The sequence below is a fragment of the Ceratotherium simum genome, chromosome 10 (assembly GCF_057802395.1).
Source record: "Ceratotherium simum simum isolate JZ-2026a chromosome 10, ASM5780239v1, whole genome shotgun sequence".
Classification (NCBI taxonomy): domain Eukaryota; kingdom Metazoa; phylum Chordata; class Mammalia; order Perissodactyla; family Rhinocerotidae; genus Ceratotherium; species Ceratotherium simum.
Genome location: NC_141909.1, coordinates 49,723,067 through 49,748,791, shown reverse-complemented (window position 1 = coordinate 49,748,791; position 25,725 = coordinate 49,723,067). Strand labels below are relative to the sequence as shown.

Genomic DNA, 25,725 nt, shown 5'->3' with positions numbered 1-25,725 from the left:
GTTAGATAACACCTTCACAGAGTGGGTTGCCTGATAGAAGGATTCTCAGTTTAGAGACCCCCAGTCTTTTGATAATGGGCAGTAATCACAACTGTTCTTTCTCCAGAGGGAGACACCATTGCTACCTGTGAAAGCTGTAAATAAATATCTCCTTTCACTTTACTCCAGAGGAAGACACTATCTCTGTCTTCCAAGTCTGTTTACTATACAACTCCCTGGAAAAGGTAATCACTACAAAGGGTGCCTTCCTCTCAAAATATGTAGAAATGGGAAAGACTAGATAGATAATTAATTGTCTCCCACAGCTAATTTAGATAATGTGCTATGGAAAACAAAAGTCTAATATCTTGGTATCTTCTCTATTAGACAGGAATAAAATGAACACATTTTTAAGCCTTCTTAAAATAACCTCTATCTCTCAATAGTTTAAAACACATACTCAATAATAAAATAATATTGAAAAAAAAGTTACATTTCTTGAGAATCATATGACCCTTTGCTGCACTTACTAGAAAATGCTGCAGCATGACAACAAGTCACACATTCACATGTACGCCTTTTTTCTCCAAGATTTGGTTTATCTTCAACAGTGAAACCTGTGATCTTAAATAATATCTAAACATTATTCCTGATCACAAATAGAGTGGATTTATTGTGCTTTTGTGCTAAGATTGTTAAAAATATTTCTGCCTGGCTCACCTGTTTTTTTCACCCAATTTTACAGGTAATGGGAATTAGACATAGATTCACTTAATAGCATACATGTAAAATCAAAATTACTAACGATATTCGTACAACAACTAATATTATTACACTAATTCAGCAGTGGTTACTTAACATAGTCTGCGAATTTAAGCAATATATTGTGTCTATTCTATTCTATTTGACTAATTCATTTACACAGATGCAGCAAGTTATGTTAACTAACATGCCTCATTGTATTGTCAGTTAAGTATAAAGCCAGAGGATATTAAGTATACAAGGTTAACTTCTATCTTGGGACTTTGCAAACAGGGATTATTATTTTTTACCGGCCCTAAGGCTGAGGCTCCACAAGCAATAGAGCATGATGGTGGAAATAGAGATACATTGTTTAAACATATGTAAATAATTATATCGTTTTGAAAATAAAGGGCCTGAGTAAAAGCTCTGTGTATGTTATTGGTCATTGGCAAATAAGGCCAGCAAATTAATTCTATATTCTACAGAGTCATTTCTTTACACCCTTAAATGTTTTCTTGTCTTACAACCTACATTAAGATTTTCCACAGACATAGTTCATGAATCGTGAGGGATTTGTTAAAACTGCCTGCCATCCAGAGAGGGCAGATGTTGTCTGCTAAATTAAGGTGAAAGATAGATAGATTAAAAATATATTTTTTTCCTCAAGTGCCTATGAGAAAATAGAATATGAAAAACAATATCTCACCTTTTGTCAGGTCTTTGCTTCCAAGATGACAAAGAAAGGAAAGAACAATGGTCATGCCAAAAAGGGCCGTTAAGAATTTCATCATCTGAAACATAGTAGAGGCCACTGCCATCAGGGACACTCCAAAATGAGTACGATGCCTATGTGTTGCCCAAGCTGTATGTGAAACTACATTACTGTACGAGTTGTGTCATTCACAGCAAGGTAGTCAGGAACCAACACCCCCACCCTGATTCAGACCTTTGGGTGTGGCCCTATAACCTCTGCCAAAGCCCTTGTAAGGAGCTGAGTCCTTCAAGACTGAAGAAAAACTAGCCTCTGGAAAAAAAATAAACTGGAAATTGTTTTTTATACCACATATACATACTTGAGGGCAAAAGAAATCACATTTCAAAATAAATGATCACAAACAATTTTCCTTAATCAGTTTCACTCATTCCTGTGTGATTAATCCCAATCCGCTGGATCGGTCTTTTTTTTTTTTTTTTATGATTTTATTTATTTATTTCCCCCTCCCCCCAAAGCCCCAGTAGATAGTTCTATGTCATAGCTGCACATCCTTCTAGTTGCTGTATGTGGGACGCGGACCCAGCATGGCTGGAGAAGCGGTGCGTTGGTGGGCGCCGGGGATCTGAACCCCGGCCGCCGGCAGCGGAGCGCGCGCACTTATCCGCTAAGCCACGGGACTGGCCCTGGATCTGTGTCTTGATTCTGCTTTCACAAAGTCATCTGTTTTTGGACAAGAGTCTTGGAAGTCTTGACTCAGTTCCCCGCCTCAGTAATACAGTTATTGTTCATGGTGGCAATATTAGCTTATACCAGATATCTCTTCTTTGCAATATTAATAATCAAGGGTACTTGTTACAGTCCTTTTCTCTGAGACCGTCTTTTGATATTTTTCATCTAAGAAACCCCAAGACAGAAAGTAATGTGACACAAGGTGAGAGGAGAGCAGAAACAACCTGTTTATTAAAAAAAAGGAAAGAGTGGTTATTATTATTTTTTTGAGATCAACATTTATTAATTTAGATAAGAGTAGACTCTCTTGTTGATATAATAAACAACCATTTTTGAAAGTATTTGATAAATAGATACAGTGAGGTCCTTACCAAATCTCCAGGGCCTGTTAGTGTTAAATCTCTGAAATATGTTCTTATTAATATCATTATTTTTGGTATAAAATTGACTCACCTTTTAGGATGAATTTCTCTTTTTTATTGATAACTTTTATCCCATTATCTATTAAATAAACAATGTTGCTAATTAAGAATTAGGAAATATACCCAGGTCTTTCAATTTTCGTCTTACTCCTGAGTGCCAAGCCAGTGTTTACAAGTTGAAGGAACAGCCTTTCATATTTTGGCCATTGGGAGAAAAAAAGATTATTTTTGGTGTTAAAAACACCTTGCCAGTTTTATTTTTCTGAATGTAGGGTAAGGCAAAAGAAACAAGAGAAAGGTTGAGTGAAGCGCAGGTGAATGACTTGGCTTAGTAGCCTCATTAAAAGTAACATCAGCTCCTGCAGGCGTGAGAAACTTCTGTTCCTATTTTTCAAAAAGTAATTTAAAAGCATGATAAATATTGACTTAAAGTCAACGGGCTTTTGAAATAAAATATTATAATGAGAAAAGAAACCTGTACTATCTGGGCAGATTTTACAGCACACAAATAATAACTTTTTAAAAATTGTGGTAAAATATACATTACATAAAATTTACCATCTTAATCATTTTTAGGTGTGCAGTTCAGTAGTGTTAAGTATATTCATATAATTGTAAAACAGATCTTCAGGACTTTTCACCTTGCAAATCTAAAACTCCATATCCATTAAACAAGAGCTCCTCATTCTCGGCTCTCCCCAGCCCTCGGCAACCACCATTCTACTTTCTTTATGAATTTGACTACTCTAGATACCTCATATAAGTGGAATCATACAGTATTTGCCTTTTGTAAATGTCTTATTTCACTTAGCCTAAAGTCTGCTAGGTCATCTATGTTGTAGCATGTGTCAGTGTTTCCTTCCTTTTAAGGCTGAATAATATTCCACTATATGAATATATCATACTGTTTTTATCTATTCATCTATTGATGAACACTTGGGTTGCTTTCAACTTTTGGCTATTGCGAATAATGCTACTATGGTCATGGGTGTACAAATATTTTTTCAAGACCCTGCTTTCTATTCTTTTTAGTATATACCCAGAAATGAAGTTGCTGGATCATATGGTAATTCTATCTTTCATTTTTTGAGGAACCACCATACTTTTTCCATAGTAGCTGCGCTATTTTACATTCCCACCAACAGTATATAAGGATTCCAATTTCTCCATATCCCTACCAACACTCGTTATTTTCTGTTTGTTTGGTTTTTTTTTAATAGTAACTATCTTAATGGGTGTGAGGTGCTATCTCGATGGGGTGATCAAAACTTTTTACTATGACTTATTAATAACATTAAATATTCTGAAGCCAAGTTTGAACTATCCATCCTCTTCTTTTTATTACACACAAAATTTTTAAAATTATTAACTTTAATAAGCTTTTACATTAATATTTTAAACATGCATATATATAAGTACATACATATTTAAGTGCCTATCTACATATCTATTTATATATACATATACCTACATACATGTACACATACAAATATATATAGTTAGATAGCAATGTTATTTAAAGCTTTTGAACTTAGTTTCAAGATATGATTAACCTTATATTTATAGTACAAGAAAAGGCATTTATTTCGATGTACATATTATCTATAAAAGCAAATAAAGGCACTGCTCAATAACTTATTATTCTTTTCTCTTTTTCTATGATTTTAATTTTCTTTAAACGTTTTTCATCAAACCAAAGACCATTTGTTAATTAACTCATTTCAGATATTAACCCAAGATCTTAAGCTGATTAAAGGATTTAGGAAGTTATATTTAAGTGTAAATTTTAGAGCAACACAATTCCTGTATATAAGTTTGTCATAGGGACAGCTATGAAAAATTTTACACAGACAGCTCTTGAAATAGCTAAATTAACCAGAAATAATCAGTTTGATATGTACATTTATTTTCATAAGTCAATTTAATTGAATGTATATGTTTATATTCTCACGACTTTACACATTTTGTAGAAACATTAATAACTTCTCTGACCCATGAAGCCAATGTAGAAAAACTGTAGGAAGTTCAAAACAATTAGATTTTTCATTAGGAAAGAATCTCAAAGACTTATATAAAATTAAATATATATAGTATTATATTTTATACTAGGATATATTCAAGAAAAAGATATATAGTTCCATTTTAAGAAAATCTTTCAATCCAGTCTTATTTGTTCAATAATTTATCTTGCTTAAGGTTATTACATAAATTTGTATCCAGATGTAAATTTTCACTTATTAATCAAGTATTAAAAATGCTGTACAGATATTTTCCTAACTATATTTTATTACTTCTAGTTGCTAGCTTTATACCTATTTGTATTTTTTCTTCTCTATGAGCAAGGCTCTCTCTATTTAAAATAGTTTGTGTGTGTAATATACATGAATGACAGACTTGGATGATTATGTAATTTCCAAGTGTCCCTCAAATCTGTCCACAGTTACATATGGTTGCAGTTATAAATACACCATTGTAATTGGTTAATTACACTGCTTCTTTGAGAAAGGGGTAAAAGCTTTTCTTCTTTACAGGCAAACAGAGAACTAGCAGCAATTTCAATCACACAAAAATAAATATGTGTACAACACCTGTAAGAAAAAAAATACCCATAAACAGGAGGAACTGGAGAATGGATAGTTGCCCAATGTTTTCATATGAATTTTCTCCATTCTTCATATTTGTCAGAAATAAGTTGAAGACTTTTTGGACTTTGCCCCATTCACTCTGGGATTTTGCAGTACCAAGACCCCAGAGTTGTTCAAATAAACTAACAGTAAACATGGTGATAAAACTACAAGCCAATTACTCTACTTAAGCGTTTCTCAGCTGAGGGTAATTTTGCCCAAAATCCTCCTCCCAGGGATTTTTGGCAATGTCTGGAGATATATTTGTTTGCCACAACTAGCATAACTAGGAAGGAGAAAGGTAGATTACTACTGTCATCCAGTGAATAGAGGCCAGGGATTCTGCTAAATATCCTACATTGAACAGGACAGCCCCCAACACAAAGAATTATCCAGCCCCAAATATCAATATTTGATTAAGAAACCCTGTTCTACTTCATGTTTTCAAAGCTTTCACAGTCATTCAGGCAGAAAAACTTTTTTCACACCCAGGGATCTCATAATGGTGTCTAGTACCTAATGGAAAGACTGATGTCGGTGCCTCAGATTCCCCCTCTTAAAAACAGGTCCTATCCAGATCCTATCAGTTCCCAGCCAGAATGCGTGTAAGAGACAGATTGCTCAGTTCTTGATTTTTGAGAGACAAAGAGGCCTTAACCAGATCAGATAGACAGATAAATGGTCATCAGATCTAGATACAGGAGATTCTGAAGATGAACCCATATTTCTCTGTTTTGACAAAAACTCATCATTTGGTTGCAGCATTTCTGGAACGGGAAAGTCAAGATAAAGGATCTCAAAGATTTGTTCTCTGATTCAGTAGGTCGCAGTTAGGTAAGCCCATCTAGCACATTACTACTCACAATCACATTAGCCAGCTAGAGGACTGCATTGCCATTTGGCTTCTACAAAATATACAACATGTAAGGATCCCGGAAGATGAAATCTTTCATACTAATTTATTATAAGGTTTAACTGCATTCATTATCATATAGAATAATGATATAGCAAAATAGAAGGAATGAAAAGAAGGAGGCTTAAAATGTAAAGATAGAGAGCAGTAGAAAATATTCAACAGCCAAAAAAATCTATATGTGTTGTAGGACCATAGTTTAAATTTGCAGGTTTAATGAGAGATAATGATAAGCATAAGTTTAGATGAGTTTGTTCTGGAAATTGATGGTGATGGCAAGAATTTGGCACAATATTTTTATGCTAGTTTTTCTGAATTTTTCTTGTGAAAAGTTGTGCTAACATTTATTTATTTTACCTATGTTGATAAAAGTTATATGCTACACAAGTATCATTTAAATATAACATCTATATACATTGTTAAACTTCATAATTGCTTATGATTGGTCTTTCTGGAACTTTTAGCATTATTTCCAGTTATTTATAATACAAATGGCCCATGAGTATAAAACATTAATACTTGTAATATGTTAAAATATTCTTTGTTACATTTCCTGAGTAGAGAAAGTTCAAGTGTTAATCTGTTCCTTTCTTTATTTAAGAATAAGAAAATAGATTGCCTTACTAACTATACAGTGAATTTAGTGGACATAGGAATAAACAAACTTATTCTAGAACTATTGATTTGTGAAAGACTTTAAGTAGTAAAAGTTTGCAATTTATAGTAAAGCATCTCTTATGCTAAAGTGATATGAACAAGTGAACTAGAATGTTTTGCTGTGATCTGCACCAATTTCCTCAAAATGATATAAAATATAGTTCAAATAAATGCATTGTTTCATAATCAAAGATAGACATTTTGTTGCCATTAAAAATCTCTTAATTAAGCCAGACCCCTCCTACTCAGAATATATGAGATAATATCTCATTTTCTATTCAGTTGAGCAGATCTTGAATATAGAAATTAAATTTTAAAGTGTGACTAATGCACTAGTCCCAATTCTGCCTGTGTCTCAGACACACTTATCATCAGTGTGCTTGAAATTTTTCATATCTAAATATAGCTTTAAAAATGCATTATTATTATTTGCAGAAACATTCATTTTGATTTACTAGAAAACATTTAAAAATAAGGATAATTAATGATCTTTTTCTGATTATTGCCCTTAGAAATCATTTCCTTGTGGGCACTGTTGCAAGGAATTTTTCCAGGGTATGTCGTTAATATGACTCTTTTGAGCAGTGAAAAAATTCCACATCATTCTTCTGTTCTTTTTTACATGCAAGAGACAAAGAAAAACACAGGGGAAATTTTTTGTTGCTGTCCACATGCTTTTTCTCCAGTTTTCAGGAATGTCACAACTTTTGGCGTTCAGGGTCGCGCCTTCTCTGGAACTCGCTGAGCCTGGCAGCCTTGGCAGGAATCCTTGACAGCTTGTCAAGCCCAAGGCAAATGTGTGTAATCTTTCCTCCCAGTAATTAATAATTAATTATTCCTCGTTAATCTTTAATGAATGGGAGTTGGGAATAATCTAGTCTTTAAAACAAGAGAAAAAACACAGAGACGACGTTATTTCAAAAGAAACTTTTTAGTTCAGGACTTTTACAAGTCAAACTAATCCTGGGGGTCATTGTGAAAATCAGTGAGATAAAAAAGCACACAAGCATGCACGAAACCAGTCACACACGGTCCCGGCACCTTTAAACTGTTTCTCCTGAGATCAATTCTAAACTCCTTCTGAGATCCAAATTGCAAGGCACACCTATCTTCCCAGGTTCCAAAAAAACACACTACAACAGCAGTTTTGTTTCCTAGAATGGCAGATTTTCCCTTAAGAAGCTGAAAGAAGTGGCTTTCTAGAACACTGACGTGTGATTGCTATTATCTACCCTGGCAGGTACATTTTTTTCTGAGTAGTGAAAAGAGTTTTCTGATACAATAAAGAAGAAAAGGCTGATGGAATCATTTTAATAAATGTGAATCATTAGATGTTAGTTGCATTCAGCTTTGTTCTTCAGGTATTCACAGTGTTACCAGCTGTAATGACAATGTGTTGAGTACTTACTTGATTGGGAAAAGCTGAAACACCTTTTTCTTGACATTCATAGAAGTGGTAAAAAGACGCAAAAAAACGTCCTTTAAAACTGTTGAACCTAATAATAGTCTCCAGTGCTGGGGGAGATAATGCTCCTGCTTATGTAGAAATCATTTCAGAATTTCTCGATGCAGGAGGAAGATAATCCCTTTACAATCACTCTGTGCAAATAATAGAAGAGGTAACTATCGCACATACACGAGTGTGGTTCAGGACTTGCAAATACAAATATTCATAGTTTTCCATATCTTCTCTGGCTAACATCACATACAATGTTATGTTTCGAGGCATCATTCTCTCCAGTCATGTGACACTGAATGGAAGGATTAAATCTTTCAGGCCCCACTTCATCTGCTCCCCTGTTGTCCCCTCTCAAGTCTTAGCCCATTGAGTTCTGCATTGCACTGTTGATTCTTCCAGCTTTACCAAACTTCTTTTTCTTAATTCCTACCTTCAAAACCCCCAATCCCTGCAATTCTCTCCAAATTCTTATATCTCTTTAAAATACGGGTCGAAACAAATTTTTCGTTCCTGCTCAGGTGAATTAAACATAGGAACTTTTTCTTTTTATGGCTATAATATACAATAAAATAAATATAAAATTAATAATATGAAAATGTTATTTTACCCTATATGACATATTGCCTCTAACTTTTCTCGAGAAAGTCATTTTATTTTAATGTGTATGTTTGTTTCTTCTTTGGGCAGATCCTGTGTGGTGTAGAGGTAAATAATAGATTTAGAGGCCAGGGAGTTTGTTGGTGGTTTTTGTACAATCATCCCAGAATATACTTCCTATATTAGTGAATGAAAGCCACGTAATCTTTCTAAACATGGTGTCAATTTGTGGGAAAATATTAACTCTTAGTAAGATGTGAGTGATGAAATAGCATAATGTATATTAAAACACTTTGTAGAGTGAGAAGCACTACAGAAATTATCTTCACTGTACACTTTGTCACACATCATTGCCTATTACACTGAGACTTACCTTCTAAATTTCCATGAAGCTAGATAAATTAAATATACAACATCTCTGAAGTCCAACCAAAAAAGAGGACCTAAACAAAGGAGACACTTGACTCACTTAAAAAAATTGCATATTTTTATCAAAGGTGGCAGAAGCATATTAGCAGCATTTCAAGTCCTAATTGTACTTTTTATTACTATAGAGCCTTAATAAGTTTTGCAAATGTTTATTAAGTGTAAGTATTTTACTTGGTTGATTTGGTGTTTGGTTAAACATGGCACATCTATACCAGAGATTAGTATGTGGTTATTCTAATCTTATTGTAAGATAATATATATTGCCTGGGAAGATACTAACAAATAATTTTATGATTTAAAGTAGGCTAGGAAGCAATATTCTCAATATGTGTGTTGTTGTAAATTGTATCTATATATTCAAACATTAAAAATTAAGTCAAGGGGCCAGCCCAGTGGTGCAGCGGTTAAGTTTGTGCATTCCACTTTGGTGGCCCAGGGTTCACTGGTTCGGATCCTGGGCACAGACCTACTCACTGCTTATCAAGCCATACTGAGGCAGCGTCTCACATAGAAGAACTAGAAGGACCTACAACTAGGATATACAACTATGTACTGGGGGCTTTGGGGAGAAAAAAAAGAAAAAAAGAGGAAGATTGGCAACAGATGTTAGCTCAGGGCCAATCTTCCCCCCCCAAAAAAAAAAGAAAGATGCAAACTGTTAAAAAAAATAGTCAAAATAGTAAAAATAAGAGTAATTTTATGTCTATTTTGCATCTGCACTTGTAATTTTTATACAATGCATGATTATTATTTATAATCACAAAAACAAATTAGGAACAGGATTCTGATTTTTGTTAAAAATATTTTCAATAGGCATACATGTAGAAAACTCCATGGAAACATAAAGCAAACTATCAATAGAAATTATCCATCTTTATTGGTAGTTGTAATGATCTAATGTAATGTTTATTGACAACTTGGTGTCTGATGTTTTTATTTTTTATTGACTGATTTTTTTTTTTTTTTGGTGAAGAAGATTGGCTCTGAGCTAACAACTGTGCCAATCTTCCTCTATTTTGTATATGGGACGCCACCGCAGCATGGCTTGACGAGTGCTGTGTAGGTCCACAGCTGGGATCCAAACCAGTGAACCTTGGGCTGCTGAAGCACAGCGTGCAAACTTAACCACTACACCACCAGGCTGGCCTCTAAGACTAACTTTTTAAGAGCAGTTTTAGGTTCAATGTCTGATATTTTAAAATTAGAAAAATTAGTGAGGATGTTTCAAATAGAGTTTGTGGGTTGAGATGTAAATAACAGAGATTATGTAAATTCACTTGTTAAAAATTGAAAGCTTTGGAATAAGACTGAGAATTGGAAATATAAGCAGAGTTCTAATTTATCTGTATTTGCATATACATTGTGCATATAAAAATATATTATACATTCATCAATAAGCCATGGAAATAGCAATCAAGTCACTAGAGAGAATAATTAAAGAAACTTTTGTAAACGAAGGCATTTAAGGAAACTTCTAATTATATTGTAGTTTTTTTTTTTTCATATGCTGCATTATTCTTCATTCTAAAGTGCAAGCTTTTCAGAAACATATTGGTCTAATATTTGCATCTTCCATCATGCCTGTCTCAGTGCTTCGCATCTAGAGGATGCTCAATTACACAATAATTGGTTGTCCTTTTATGATTTCCTTATTTTTAAATTCTCACAGGCTCAGCCAGACTTTATCACATGAAGATAATTGGAATAAAATGTTTTTCAAATTTGTCTCTCACGTCATCATGTTTGATCCTTATATAACCTTTGTGAGCTAGACAGGACAGTTGCTACTCCCTTAACTTTTTTTGATAAGAAAATGTATAGAGATTATCTGATTGAGGTATAAGTGCTTAACCCATATCACTCATTAGAAATTAGAAGTTATTACAAATTTACACTTTTTTCCCTCAACATGCGATAGCTGATGTATATTACTTGTGTCACTGTTCACAGAGATTTACTTTCCATTATGCACTCTCAATTAGTAATATAATTAAGTATAGGGATCATATTACAGATAAATTGAATATTATTACAACATTGAACTTTATATGACTATTTGAATAGAGAAATTTATTGTTAATTAATATTAGAAACAAAACATACTGATCACTTTTTAAGATAAAGTATGTACTAACACCACATTAAATCTCATAATGCAAACTGAACTAACTGAAGGATTGAAATGGACATTGCAAATAATATAATCAAAATAACATTTTACTTTCTTATTCTTATATCTCTATACACATTCTTACAAATGATAATTACAAATCTACCTTTTAAGGAATTGTTCCACTGAAAGAGTTAAAGAATAATACCAATATTCAGAGAATCAAAAACCATTACATTTTCAAAGATTAGAAAATAATAACGTCGATTTCTCTCTCAACAGATAGGTCACTTTTTTAGAAGATGGTGAATAAGTTTAAGTATAAAGAAAATAATATTATAAAACATTTCAGAGTTGATATCCTCTATTTATAACTTTGTTAAACAAAATAAGATGTCTTTTCTATTTAAATTGGAAGATAAAATCAAGAGAATAGAGGGGCTGGCCTGGTGGTGTAGTGGTTAAGTTCGCATACTCCCCTTTGGCTGTGCCTGGTTGGCAGGTTTGAATCCTGGGTGCTGACCGATACACCGCTCATCAAGCCACGTGTGGCAGCATCCCATATACAAAATAGAGGAAGATGGGCAGAGATGTTAGCTCAGAGCCAATCTTACAAAAAAAAACCAAAAAAACAAAAAAAAAACACAACTCTCTCTAAAGAAAAAAAAAATCAAGAGAATAGAAAGCTTTGAAACAAATATTGTAAAATATATAATGACAGAAAAGTTAAAGAAATGCCTTATATTATGAAATAATTTAATTTCTTAATGCATTGGGAAAATTTAAACATTATTTTACTTATTATTTTATTATATATACCATACAGTTTTCTTAAATTTAGATTGGCAAAGCTGGGCTTAAAATAATTTTCAATGACATATATATAAAATTCTGTTAAATTTTCATTGTTTTCTTTTTATGTGATCATATTGTTTTTGTGTAAATTTGTTAAAGTATATATTTCTACTCTAACTGAAGAAAATTTTTTATTCTTAAAACATGAGTGGGGGGCCCGGTACTGCGCGGTGCCCGGGGCCCGGGCAGCAGCTCAGGTACACAGGCTGTGAGTGTTTGCGCACCAGGCAGGTGCGAGTGGACACACACCCCAGGGGCAGGGCTGGCTAAAGAGTTCTCGCAGCCCCCAACACAGGAAATGTCCCCACCTCTGCTGTATGTAACCACGTGCAAGGCACTGTCTTACCCTCACCTCCTACTTAATCCTCACAAACAACCCAAGAGAGTGACAGTTTCCTGCTGAAGGTGCTCCACCTAACGGAGGCATGTGTTTGCACAGGACTTGACACTGGATGGCGCCCACAGGGCACTGTGACCACAAGCATTTCCCATGAGTCAACACAACTGTCACTGCACCGAAGAAAGTTTTCCCCTGGACGTGAACTGATGGTTCAGAATCACTCAAACTGAAAAAGATCACCTGCCGTCTCATTTCTTTCAGCTTAAAATCAAGACCATAACAAAAGGCAGGAGAGGAAGCCGATTGCGTCCTCCAAGAGATGGCCTCCTTCTGCAGCTCCTCCAGCCTCGCCTGCAGCTCATCGAGGTGAGTTGGCAGGTCGCTGAGGGACTGTTCTCTGGTCTGCAGAGTCTCTGGGGTCAAAGTGAGCTACTACCTCAGGTTCAGGTGTTCTGCTGCAAAAAAGCTTCAAACTGCTGGGTTGGCTGATGCAAAGTCAACTTTCCTAGAAAATAGTAATAAATTCAATACGGCTGCTCTTGAATGAAAATACTGCCCCACTCCAACAATTTACACTTTTTTCCTTGTTCAGAAAGGTTTTAAACAAAATTGATGGACACAAAAAAATGAGTGAATCAATACGTCCTTAAGGAGAACATTGAATTTTTTAAAAGAATTTTTTGTTGTAACTCATGTAACTACAATAATTATAGTAATTTTACTTTACTTTTTAATTTTTATTTTGAAATAATTATAGACTCCAAGTAGTTGCAAAAATAGTATAGAGAAATACCATATACCCTTTACCTACCTTCCACCAAAGGTAACTTCTTACCTAATTAGAGTACAGGATCAAAACCAGAAAATTTGTATTGGCACAACACAATTAACTGGGGTATAGGTAGTACTCAGATTTCACCAGTTTTTACATGCACTACTTGTGTGTGTGTGTTTGTGGAGGTTCTGTGAAACTAAAGTATGCAGGTAATTACATTTCATAGAACAATATTTTTTAAAAAATAAAATAATCTGTTAAGAATTATTATTTTAAACTACAATTTATTTGATTTAAAACTTCAGAGAAAGATCCTAATGAGGAATAATAATTATGTTAAAAATATCTTTTTGTTTATTTGGTGTGATATGGGAGTTATATTTAATGTTTAAATAGCCCACAATTACCTTTAATAGGATAACTACTCTGTTACATAAAGAAGTAAAGCATTAATTTTTGTTGCCATAAACGTTATGGTTGCTGATAAAAATTGAAACAACTCAGAAACAATGTAGAGGAGAATTTTCTAACAAACAGAAATGTGTTGAGATGTTAAAAATTCTGCATATTTTTTCACCACTCCCCAAATTTGTTGGCCAATCAGAGAATGACTATCAAATTCTAGATCTCATTTAATAGTATTTTGTTAGAGGAAAATATATTAAGGATTGCCTTATAAATTTGGTAGTATAAAAATTTCTGGACGTGAAAAACTTAAAGTGGATAGCTGAATGGAGAATAAGCATGAGCTACCAGAGATTTTAGATTGTTCTAAAATAAAACCTAAATTAACCGAAGTTGTATCTTTTTGAAACAAAGATTTGTACTTTTTCTAACTCTGATATCTGATTGTTTTGTTTTTGGAGAGGGTAACAGTGAGGATAAATATCTTAGTGTCTATCATTTATTTATATACCTGATGCTATCCCTAGAGTCAAGTCTATTTCAAAAACCATGCAAGAATTTTTTGGTATTTCTGTAAGTAAAGATATATTTATTTTTCACCTCTAGGTTTATGTTGATATCTCGCCAGTCTTTTAACTTTGCTATTTAAAGCAAATTCCATTTTAAACTTCTCAGAAGAGCTCATTAATCCCTGACATATTGAATCTTTATAAGATTCAAGGTTCTTCATAAGAGTTTGTCTGTAGCTTTTATATTGTGGATAAATATAAAATCATTGGCATACATTTCCCTTCCTTGAATGTCTTTTAAAAGTTACTCTGTTATCTTCTGGCATAAAAAATTCTGTCAAAAATCATGACAATGACTTGATTTTTCTCTCCTTTATATTTAACTTGATATTTTTGCCTGGAGGCCAAAGAAAATTTACTTTTTGTTTAAAATTCAATAATTTTACCATCATATTTCTTGTTTTTGGCTTTCTGGATCAATTTTCTGCATAATGGGATACTTTTTCAGTATGTAGTATCCAGTAATCTTTTATTTTAGGAATGTTTTCTTGAATCATCGTTTGTAGCTCTTATTTTCCATTGCATTAATTTCTTCCTTGAATATTCCTACTATAAACATATATACAATTTTCCTATTTGGTGTATATATCATTTTCTTCAAAATATTTTCTCCTTTTACGTTTCTTTTTGAAATAGATAAGTGTAGTGGGAGCAGCAATGAGAGAGGATAGGGAAAATGAGGACCGAACTATGGGGAAAGTATGTGGATTGGAACATATTTGCATATGTTTGTAAGATAATAGAAAAGAGTTATCAGACAAGGAGAAGTTGAAGACACAGTAGAGAGACATGATAAATATCCACGTCAACTTTCTGGTAGTGATAGAGAGGTGGGCATTAGAGCTTAGGAATAGAGTCTGCTTGTCTTAAACAGGAGGAGGAGCTAGCACATCTGAGACTGAGGAGAAGATAGTAAGAATGTGTACATATGTACATAAATTTGTAGAGAAGGTCAATATTTGAAAATAGTTTACACTTAATAGCCAGGAGATAAGGTCATCTAATGGAGTGATAATGAAGAGGGATGGATGAATAACTTGAGAATGGTGAAGATTTTGAGTAACTAATGAGTAAATTGGGAGGACAATCAGATGAAGGAAAAGTGGAATAGTTTTCAAGTGGCAAAAGGGCTCTGTTGCAGTTCAAGACTATCCTATAAGTAACCTGCATGCTCAAGAGATTAGCTCAAGTGTCAATCAAAAGCTTAAGTGTAATACCAGAGTATAGGTCTAATACATGTATAGGATGAAATATATGTTCATGATAGGAGTATAATAACTAACTTCGTCTTAAACTTATTTTAAAATACTTTTTTTGCATAGGTGCCATTGTTCATAATTTTTAAAAAACTGTGCTCACATTATCTATCTATTTAATCTGGATTTATTTTATCAGCAGACTATTCTATTGGAAAATGACTTAACTAGACACACACATATTAATACTATATTTTATTTCCTGAAGAAGAAAGGAAATTGTATAAGTCATTATTCATATGCCTTTATATAGCCTTGTAGGCTAATTATCAAATGAATCTATCAGAATGACTTCATCATATCTTAAATTTTGAGCTGTAGAACTATTTTTTTACAAATTAGGCATAAATATAGCTTATATAGTTATAATCCCACTATATTTTTCTATATATCTATAAATATCTTACTTTGTGGAATTAGCACAATGACACTTCCTTAATGATAAGTGTAAAAATGCTTTATGATTATAATTTCTCATTTAATCTATAATTAACCAATAAATATGACAGAAGACCATTTTATTTGAGTGCCAATAATTAGTGATTTTATATTTATATGATTTAGTAAATGAGACAGATTCTCTTACTGCTGATGATAATTTCATTCTACAAATTGGGCAAATTTGGAAGTTTATAGCTCCTTCAGAGTCACTAAATCCTACAGTTTATCACTTTAAGCAGTAATCTGGATGACAGAATGAGAGAATCTGTTGAAAGAGGTGAGCTCATTTTTAAGAGAAATCTATGACATTTGCTTAATAAACCTAGGAAAAGGATGAACTTACTCGGTTTCCGTTTTCACTGTGTCTTTCAGTTTCATTTCCTGTCGGGAAAAGAATGCCTGCACTCACCTCAGGATTGATGATTCTCTGTATATCATAGCAATATTTTTTATTTCAGCCCATTTTGTAAGCAGAGAGTCTGTGAAATATAGGAGTGATCTTGACTTCTGAAATAAGTATGTTGTCTATGTAGCACAGGTTATTTTCCACATTCAAAATCTTTGCAAACCTAAACATGTTATATAAGCCAGGATATAATGCTGCTCAATTGTTCAGCTAAAGATAGTGAGGGGACTGATTTAAGGCTACTGAATGGTATATCTCTTCCTCTAGGTTACTTGAGGTTTTACCTTGAGAACATATAGTTCACCATATATGTCCATAAAGTAGTTCAGTTTTTAGAATAATTCTATTTGGATTCATATTTTGCACCATCTCGTTGACCTTAACATTGCTAAGCCTTAATCTCTTCACTTCTAAGGATATAATGACTATATCTGCTATATAGCTTGTGGCGAGTTTTAAATCTCATGCCTCATCCATAGTGACCACTCAGAAAATGTTAACAGTATTATTATACATGCCAGTCAATAAAAGCCATTTTATGTTTTTAAAGTAGTTTTTCTTTTCATCTCTATTCAATATTGTTTGTTTCATTTCCATATAAAGACTGACTTACACATACATAAGTAATATCTTGAAGGACAATGATAAATGGTCATTTTTCTTTTTTATAAACTTAAGATGAACATATACATATACACGTCTATATATGCTTCTATAGTCTTCATAATATACAGTGTGAAGTGGTTAAAAAGACTTCTTTCACACCAGCTGATTCAGTCAGAAGTGTATAATCGTGTGTGTCAGTAGATGTATTGTTGGAATGAGGAATTTAGTGTGGAAATCAGAGCTTACAGCAATGTAGGAGGAGCTGAGAAGTGAAAGTCTGGAAAGGGGGAGTCAGAGAATCAGAGTAACAGTCACAGAACCTGCCTGAAGCATCAGCAGTGGTGGACAAGTTGGAACTTGCGGGAAAGTTGAGAAACTCTGCATATCTGGAAGCTGAAATGGAACCATGAAGGGGCAGCTTGTGAAGATACAGAACCTTTAAGAAACCACCTTTAAGAAAGCTGCTTCCTCTGTGAAAACCACTGCCTCTTAGGGAATTGTCACTTTTATAGCTCTAGGTAGCAGGCTCTGGGCTGTGGTTGGTCACCTCTAATGCCAGCAGGAGGAAATACATTATAGTTGCCCCTATTTATCATCATGTCTGCGTACCACAACCTACCAAGAGTAATGAATTCTGCTTCCTTTCTGCCTTCCAAATCTTGCTGTGTTCCTTTCTCGGCCAAGTCTAACCTGGAAAAATATAGGGAGGGTATTATGGGAAACAATTTCACCAGCTTCTGGGGGAAGTAGTAATGCCAACTTGACAATTTGCCATCCAACACATTTTATTCAGAGGAGGAATCATCTGCCCTCATAATTCTGACCATGGTGATCTGAAAAAGAAAGGAAGTTACTCTCTCCCAAACTAATGTAAAGTATACATCCTTTCCCAGAAGTCCGTATAAAATACCCCCAAAAAAGTTTTTTGGTAAAGCAATAGGTAGAACCATTAAAAAATAAATAAAAGCCATTCGGTCTGTATGGGATATTAGCAGAGGCAAAGCTGTCTTATAAGTAAAATGGATGAAAATTCTTTTTGTATTTGACTTTTAATAATTACATTTGCAGAAACTGAATTATACAGGTCTGGTTAAAACTACACACACCCATATTTTCCCTCATCTTAAAATTTTAATTAGAAATGAGATTTTATATGAATTATTACAGCCTACCAATATGGGAGGAGTGGCCTGGAGACAGAAGAGGACCAGTAAATAATTTGAAAGATATAACCATGACCAGATGAAAAGAGACACTATTCTTCTGTCAGAAGATTTATTCATTCAAAAAGTAAAAATTGCAACTATTTATAGGACCATGTGTTAATTTATTTTCTTACATATATGCATATATTAGTACAAAATATAATATTATGTACAGATGGTCGTTGACTTACAATGGTTCCACTTATGATTTTTTGACTTTACAATGGTGTGAAAGCAATATGTATCCAGTAGAAACTGTACTTTGAATTTTGATCTTTTCCTGGGCTAGTGATATGTAGTACCATACTCTCTCATCACGCTGGGCAGCAGCAGCAAGCCGCAGCTCCCCGTCAGCCCCGAGATCACAAGGGTAAACAACTGATACACTTAGAACCATTCTGTCCCCATCCAACCATTCTGTTTTTCACTCTCAGTACAGTATTCAATAAATTACATGAGCTATTCAACACTTGTGTTAGATGATTTTGCCCAACTATAGGCTAATCTAAGAGATCTGAGCATGGTTAAGGTACAGTAGGCTAACCTATGATGTTCAGTAGGTGAGGTGTATTAAATGCATTTTTGACTTATGATATTTTCAACTTAGGCTAGGTTTATCAGGACATAACTCCACCTTAAGTCGAGGAAGATCTGTATATAGATTTCTTTCTGGAATATTGCTTAACTCATTCACAAAAATTGTAGATTTTTTAACCAATGATTGTACTCATACTGTATTGGTCTGAGACACCATCATCTCTTTCCAGGGTTATTGAAATATCCTCCTAACCTTTCTTCTTGCTTTTACCTTTGCCTTCCACTACATGCTTATTTGCAGCACATCAGCCAAAGAAATCTTAGTGACCTAGACCATGTTATTCCTCTGCTCAAAATCCTGCTATGGGTCCCATCTCACTCACAGTAAAAGGCAATTATTTACGGTGACCCTCTTTATCCTCTTCCATCCAACCAGTTGCATCTCAGATGTATTTTCCTGATAATCTCCCACTCAGTGAGCACAAAAGTGACCTTTTTGCATTTTTCTCAATCCTTGCAGGCATACTCATGCTTCAGAGCCTTTTGCCAGAAACTTGCAGTTTCTTCTACCAAGAAATTTATCCCAGACATTCACAACCTGTTCACTCATCTGTTCAGGTCTTTACTCAAATATCACCTCTTTCTCATGAGATCTAATCTGAATCCTATAAAAAAATAACCACCAAACACCCCAGTTGCTCATGTCTACCTGTCGCTTCCCTGATTTATCTGTCTCCCTCACACATTTCATTATCTAACATGCTATCATTTTTTGTGCTTATTTTGCAGACCTCACTCTAGATAACTAACTCCCTGAATTCAAGGACTTTCTTTTCTTTTGGTCAATGTTTTGTCCCCAACAGTTGCTGAGAATAAGTAGGTGCTCACTGAATATTTGTTGAGTAAATGTATCTTCAAAAATATACAATATTTGAAAATTTTGGTAAAATTTAATACCATTATCTTAATAAGTGTTTTAACTACTTCTACAATAAAATCTTTAAGTATGATTTTGATGACTGAATTGTCATCAAATTATGAACATGAAAAAGTCAATAAAATTATGTAATGATGATTTCTATGCCATCATATTAATATTGAAATTCAGTGATTTTTAGAAAAAATAATTGCCCACATAGGATCTCTTGACACGAATCTGAAGTCAGTCAGGTTGTGATAACCATGTATTACTTTTGAACACTTACAGAGATAGACATTTCTTCCATATGAATATTTACATAAAAAATACTGTTTGTTTTAATAAAATGTTCAAATATGTTTCTGTTAACAACCTTATATCAAGGCAAATGTGGATAAGCCTTCAAGTCAAAAGTAAAATAAAAGAATTGAGCAGGAATGGCTTTCTGACAGAAACAAGTGTTATCAGTGTTAAACTCAGTGGAAAATTTCTATCCAAAGAATTGAGTTTTGATGTAAAAATTATATGAAAATTATAATAACTTTGGCTGCTAAAGTAAAGAATAGAAGGTAGATAAAAGCCTTTGGATTACCTTAATTCTAGACTATGAAATCTCAAGAAGATAAAATGCACTTGAATGTTTAAATTCTGTTGTGAAAGACATTATTACATAATTAGAGCAAAAACTTATTGGGCATTTTGTGTCTGTTTTATAGACAAAAATCCTATAAACCAACGAAAGCATTATGTTTTCACTCTAATTAAGTTATAAACTATAGCACAAAATGAACTTTAAAATATATATTGGAGGAAACATATCCACTTCTTTTGCAAAAAAAATATTAATTGCATTTTAAATTATATTATAACGTTATGAGATTTCTTATGTGATTAAAATGCCTGGACACCTCCAAAGATGAGTGGATATTCATTTATGAAGAAAATATCATCATCCTAAATATCAATATTTAATATAGTAATTGAAAATGGCTTTCACATTAGTTTTTGAGATTTTCAAAAATATTTTGTTGAGAAGAGAAAAAGTAAAATGTAACAAATAAAATTAATTTGGGGGGAAGTTACATTTTTCATACATTTTTTAACAAAAATTACATGAAGTATAAGCATTGTCAGTTTTATACTTTGACATAAAGAAAATGAAAAATGACGTGAGACCAAAATCACATTTAAATTTTCTATTAGTTGATGCAGTCTACGTTTATGCAAGAGTTGTTGCAGATAAGAAATTGCCTGTTGGTGTATAAATAAAACTGCATCAAAATGAAGTTCCCATATACCCCTGTTCCCACGCACGCACAGCCTCCCTTACTGTCAGCATCCCGTACCAGAGTGGTACAAATGTTGATAATAGGGGAGATTGTGTGCCTATGTGTGTGTGTGTAGGGGGGAATATATGGGAACTCTCTGTGCTTTCTGCTAAATTTTGCTGTGAAACTAAAACTGCTATTAAAAACAGTCTATTTAAGTGGAGGGGAAAGCAATGGTTAATAACACAATAATGACAGAATAATAAAGGATATAAGTTAATGACAAAAGCTGAAATCTTGTGTTTATACAAGAAGATGCTTTTCTTCTTGTTGAATATTTGTTCTAACTTAAAATAACTGATCTCTATTATCGTTGCTAGATTAACAAAAATGCTCCTATTAGATAATGTCTTTAAATATGGCCTTCACTAACACTCACTTTATTCTGTGAGTTCTTGAGTTTGACTTATACAAAAATGTATCTAGATGAATGATTTCATTTCCTTCTAACGCTTGAATGATTTGGAGAGTCATTTGGCACTTGACAAGCTACGTTATGACATGTTATCAGCCGTGTATTAGACAGAAAACTAATTATTTCAAAGAATAACTACATGAAAAAATTAAGTATGTAAAGAGTTGTGTTTTCAGGTTGTGGCACAGGAACAACAAGAGATTTGTCAAATAGAGGAAGTTTAAGTTTAAAAAATTTAAAATAAGTTTAAATTGTTCTCATTAACTGTTCATTTTTTTTTTTAATAAAATATCATTATAAGGAAAGTAAGTGCAATTAAAGAAATGGACCCAGAGTTAGAACTTGCATGAATACAATGATATTTGTTGTTAACATTTGTATTTTGTGATTAATGAATTTAAAAAAAAAGACAGTAAGGATAATAATATTTTCAGTGGATTTGAATTGAAACAAAGGATTTAAATTTTTATCTACAGATTTGTTTCAGTTTACTTCCTTATCTTCCTCTATTATAAATGGATCTGTCTAAAATGAAGTCAGAATTTGACATTTCCTAATTTTATTCTTAGAACAAGACAGTGCATTGTACCTATGCTAAGGCTATGAAAATTGTCCTTTTCACTTAAAAATCGAATCATTATACAGTTTATTTGATTGGTTAACTCATTGTTATTGCTGCTTGGTGAATCTAGTTGTTTGCAACATGTTTTATTATAAAGAATCTTGAGACTATCTGTTATATTATGTTGGATTTAATTCTACTTTGCCGTTAGGATCATGATTTTAATATGTTGCTGTATTTGCTAATTTTCAAACATCCAATAAAACAATGATGTGTGGGAAGTGAAATTCGTACCAAATGGACTCAGTATTTTTCTGCATTATATAAAAGAAAGAAAATAGAAAGAAAAGCATTTTAGCATGGCTATCAAAGTTTTATTCAGAATTATAAGTTCTAAGGTTTTTCTCCCTGGGACCACTAAAGGCTCACATCAATTTACTTTACCTTCCTCTGCTTAACTGTGAACTTCTTCAAGGGCATACTTCATTCATCATTGTATTCCCAGTGCCTAACCCAGTAGCTGATAGAGTAACTGTGCAATTAAATACTTACTCAATAAAGTTGAGTGGCTCTTAGTTTCTTTGGGATATAATTTTCATTTCAGTGATAAATGTCTATAACTGAAAGTAGATCGGAAATACTTAGAATTTCTAAACACAAATGCTTAAAAATTCTAAACAACAGAATGGAGAAAGGATTGGAGGTAAGACATCATCAAAATGAAAAATTATATTAGTGTACTCTATATTTATATAGAAAATTACGACAATACATTTTAGAATGCTTTAAAACCACAGAAATTGAAAAGATTGTGGTGGCTTGTTATCTATATTTATATCTTTGCATATTTGAAGTTTTGAATATGCAATGCATTTCCCATAGGTAAGAGTTTGAAAAAAATTACAAAATAGAAAATAGCACATGTTTCTTGATATTATTCTTTCTTGTTTTTTAATTGGTTTACAAGCAATTAACTTAGGCTAATTTTCTTTTTTTTATTGAGGTAAATTAACATACAACATTATATTGGTTTCAGGTATACAACATAATGATTGGATATTTGTGTATATTGCAAAATGGTCACCACAATAAGTCTAGTTAATATCCCTCACCATACATAAAGAATTCTTTTTCTTGTGATGAGAACTTTTAGGATTTACTCTCTCAGCAAGTTTCAAATATGCAATACAGTATTAACTATAGTTACCATGCTGTATATTACATCCTTATGACTTATTTATTTCATAACTGAAAGTTTCTACCTCTTGACCACCTACCCTCATTTCGCCCGGCCCCCACCCTCTGCCTCTGGCAATCATCAATCTGTTCTCTGTAACTATGAGTTGGGTTTTTTTAGATTCCACATATAAGTGAGATTATATGGCATTTGTCTTTCTCTGTCTGACTTATTTCACTTATCATAATGCCATCAAGGTACATCCATGTTGTTGCAAATGGCAAGATTTCATTGTTTTTTATGGCCAAATAATATTCTATCATATATATATATATATATATACACACACACACACATATATACATATATCACAATTTCGTTATCTATTCATTCACTGATGGACACTTAAGTTGTTTCCTTATCTTGGCTGTTGTAAATATGGTGCAGTGAACATAGGGGTGCATATATCTTTTTGCATTAATGTTTTTGTTTTCTTCTAATAAATGCCCAGAAATGGAACTGCTGGATCATATGGTGGTTCTAGTTTTAATTTTTTGAGAAACCTCTATACTGCTTTCCTTAGTGGCTGTACCCATTCACACTCCCACCGACAGTGCTCAGGGGTACTCTTTTTTCCACATCCTCATCAACACTTGTTATTTCTTTTTCTTTTGATAATAGTCATTCTAACAGATATGATGTGATATCTCATTGTGTTTTTGATTTGCATTTCCCTGCTGATTAATGATGTTGAGCATCTTTTTATATACCTGTTGGTCATCTGTATGTCTTCTTTGGAAAAATGTCTATTCAGATTCTCTGATAATTTTTAATCAAATTGTTTTTTTGTTATTGAGTTGTCTGAGTTCTTTATATATTTTGGCTATTAACCCCTTATCAGATAAATGATTTGCAAATATTTTCTCCCATTCAATAGTTTACCTTTACATTTTGTTGATGATTTCCTTTGTTGTGCAAAAGGTTTTTAGTTTGATGTACTCCCACTTGTTTATTTTTGATTTAGTTGCCTTTACTTTTGGTGTCAAATCCAAAAAATTGTTGCCAAGACCAATGTCAAGAAGCTTACTGCCTATGTTTTCTTCTAGGAGTTTTATGGTTTCAGGTCTTACATTCAAGTCTTTAGTATTTAGTATTAATTTTTCCAAACCATGAGCACAGAGTATCTTTCCATTTATTTGTGTGTTCTTCAATTTCTTTCATCAATGTCTCATAATTTTCAGTATACAGGTCTTTCACCTCCTTGGTTAAATTTATTCCTAGGTATATTATTCTTTTTGATGCAATTATAAATGGGCTTATTTTCTTGATTTCTCTTTTGGATAGTTCATTATTAGTGTGTAGAAATGCAACAACTTTCTGTATATTGATTTTGTATCCTACAACTTTACTGAATTCATTTATTAGTTCTAACAGTTTTGTGGTGGAATCTTTAGTGCTCTTTATATAGAACGGCACGTCATCTGCAAATACTGACACTTATACTTCTTTCTTTCCAATTTGGTTGCCTTTTATTTCTTTATTTTTATTTTTTTGCCTAATTGCTCTGGCTAGGGCTTCCTATACCACGTTGAATAAAAGTGGTGAGATGGGCATCCTTGTCTTGTTCCTGATCTTAGAGGAAAAGATTTCAGCTTTTCACCATTGCGTATGATGATAGTTCGTGGGCTTGTCATATATGGCCTATTTTATGTTGAAGTACATTCCCTCAATACCCACTCTGCTGAAAGTTTTTATAATAAATGGATGTTGAATTTTGTCAAATGCTTTCTCTGCCTCTATTGAGATGATCATATGATTCATGCTATTCTTCTGATTTGTGTTCCTAGGAGATAAGGCCAAAGCTATATTATTATAATGCACATGCTTTTTAATGAATGCATAGAAGGAACTACACCAACAATGTTTAGAGCCTAATGTTATTTGAATGAGCCTTAAAAATGCATGTGGTAGATGTCAGTGAAAATGGCAGATTTGGTAGTTTCAAGGGCCTGACCCTCCACAGACACACTGAAAAATCTAACAAAAATTGTCACAGTCAACTTTTTAGGAACTCTGCATAACAGTCCAAGAAAATGCTGAATCAGAAAAAGGTGACTTAAAAACAGTAGAGAACTTTGCAACATTTTTGTTTGGTCTTCCACCACTCCCATTCCTGGCTCAGCAGCAGTCTTGAAGATGGCAACTCCCGTTTCTAGTGTAGGATCCTTATTATTGGTTCTGGAGAGAGCAGAGAAGACCTTATTATCAAAGAATTGTGCTTGTCTGTTTTAACCTGTGTAGACGTTACCTGAAGGGATGATGCAAAGTGCTTCCCTTTGTGTCACCTAATTCAGAACTCTCAGAGCAGAATGCAGCTTTAAAGAGGATGGTCCTTGAAAACATTTCAAGGCAAATGAGCAATTCACTGCCGACTAAGGTAAAACATTATAGTCGAGGCAAACAATAGGTACACCAAATGCCTAGAAGGAAAAGTTGGGCAGAGAGTTTCTTTGGGAAATTAGGGCATTAAAAATGCCCACAGCAACTAGAA

General features: G+C 33.3%; 1 long non-coding RNA gene across 5 annotated transcripts in view; it reads left to right on the top strand.

Moving 5' to 3' along the window:
- LOC147916110 (uncharacterized) overlaps positions 1–25,725 on the top strand; it is a 345,132-nt gene that overhangs the window by 31,152 nt on the left and 288,255 nt on the right. For 3 of the 5 annotated variants that reach the window (XR_015553350.1, XR_015553353.1, XR_015553352.1), the window contains exon 3: positions 12,835–12,939. This is a non-coding gene — a long non-coding RNA (uncharacterized LOC147916110). Of the gene's footprint in view, positions 1–12,834; positions 12,940–16,391; positions 16,954–18,198; positions 18,347–25,725 lie in introns of those variants that run through there. The other 2 variants (XR_015553351.1, XR_015553349.1) reach the window with 2 other exon arrangements.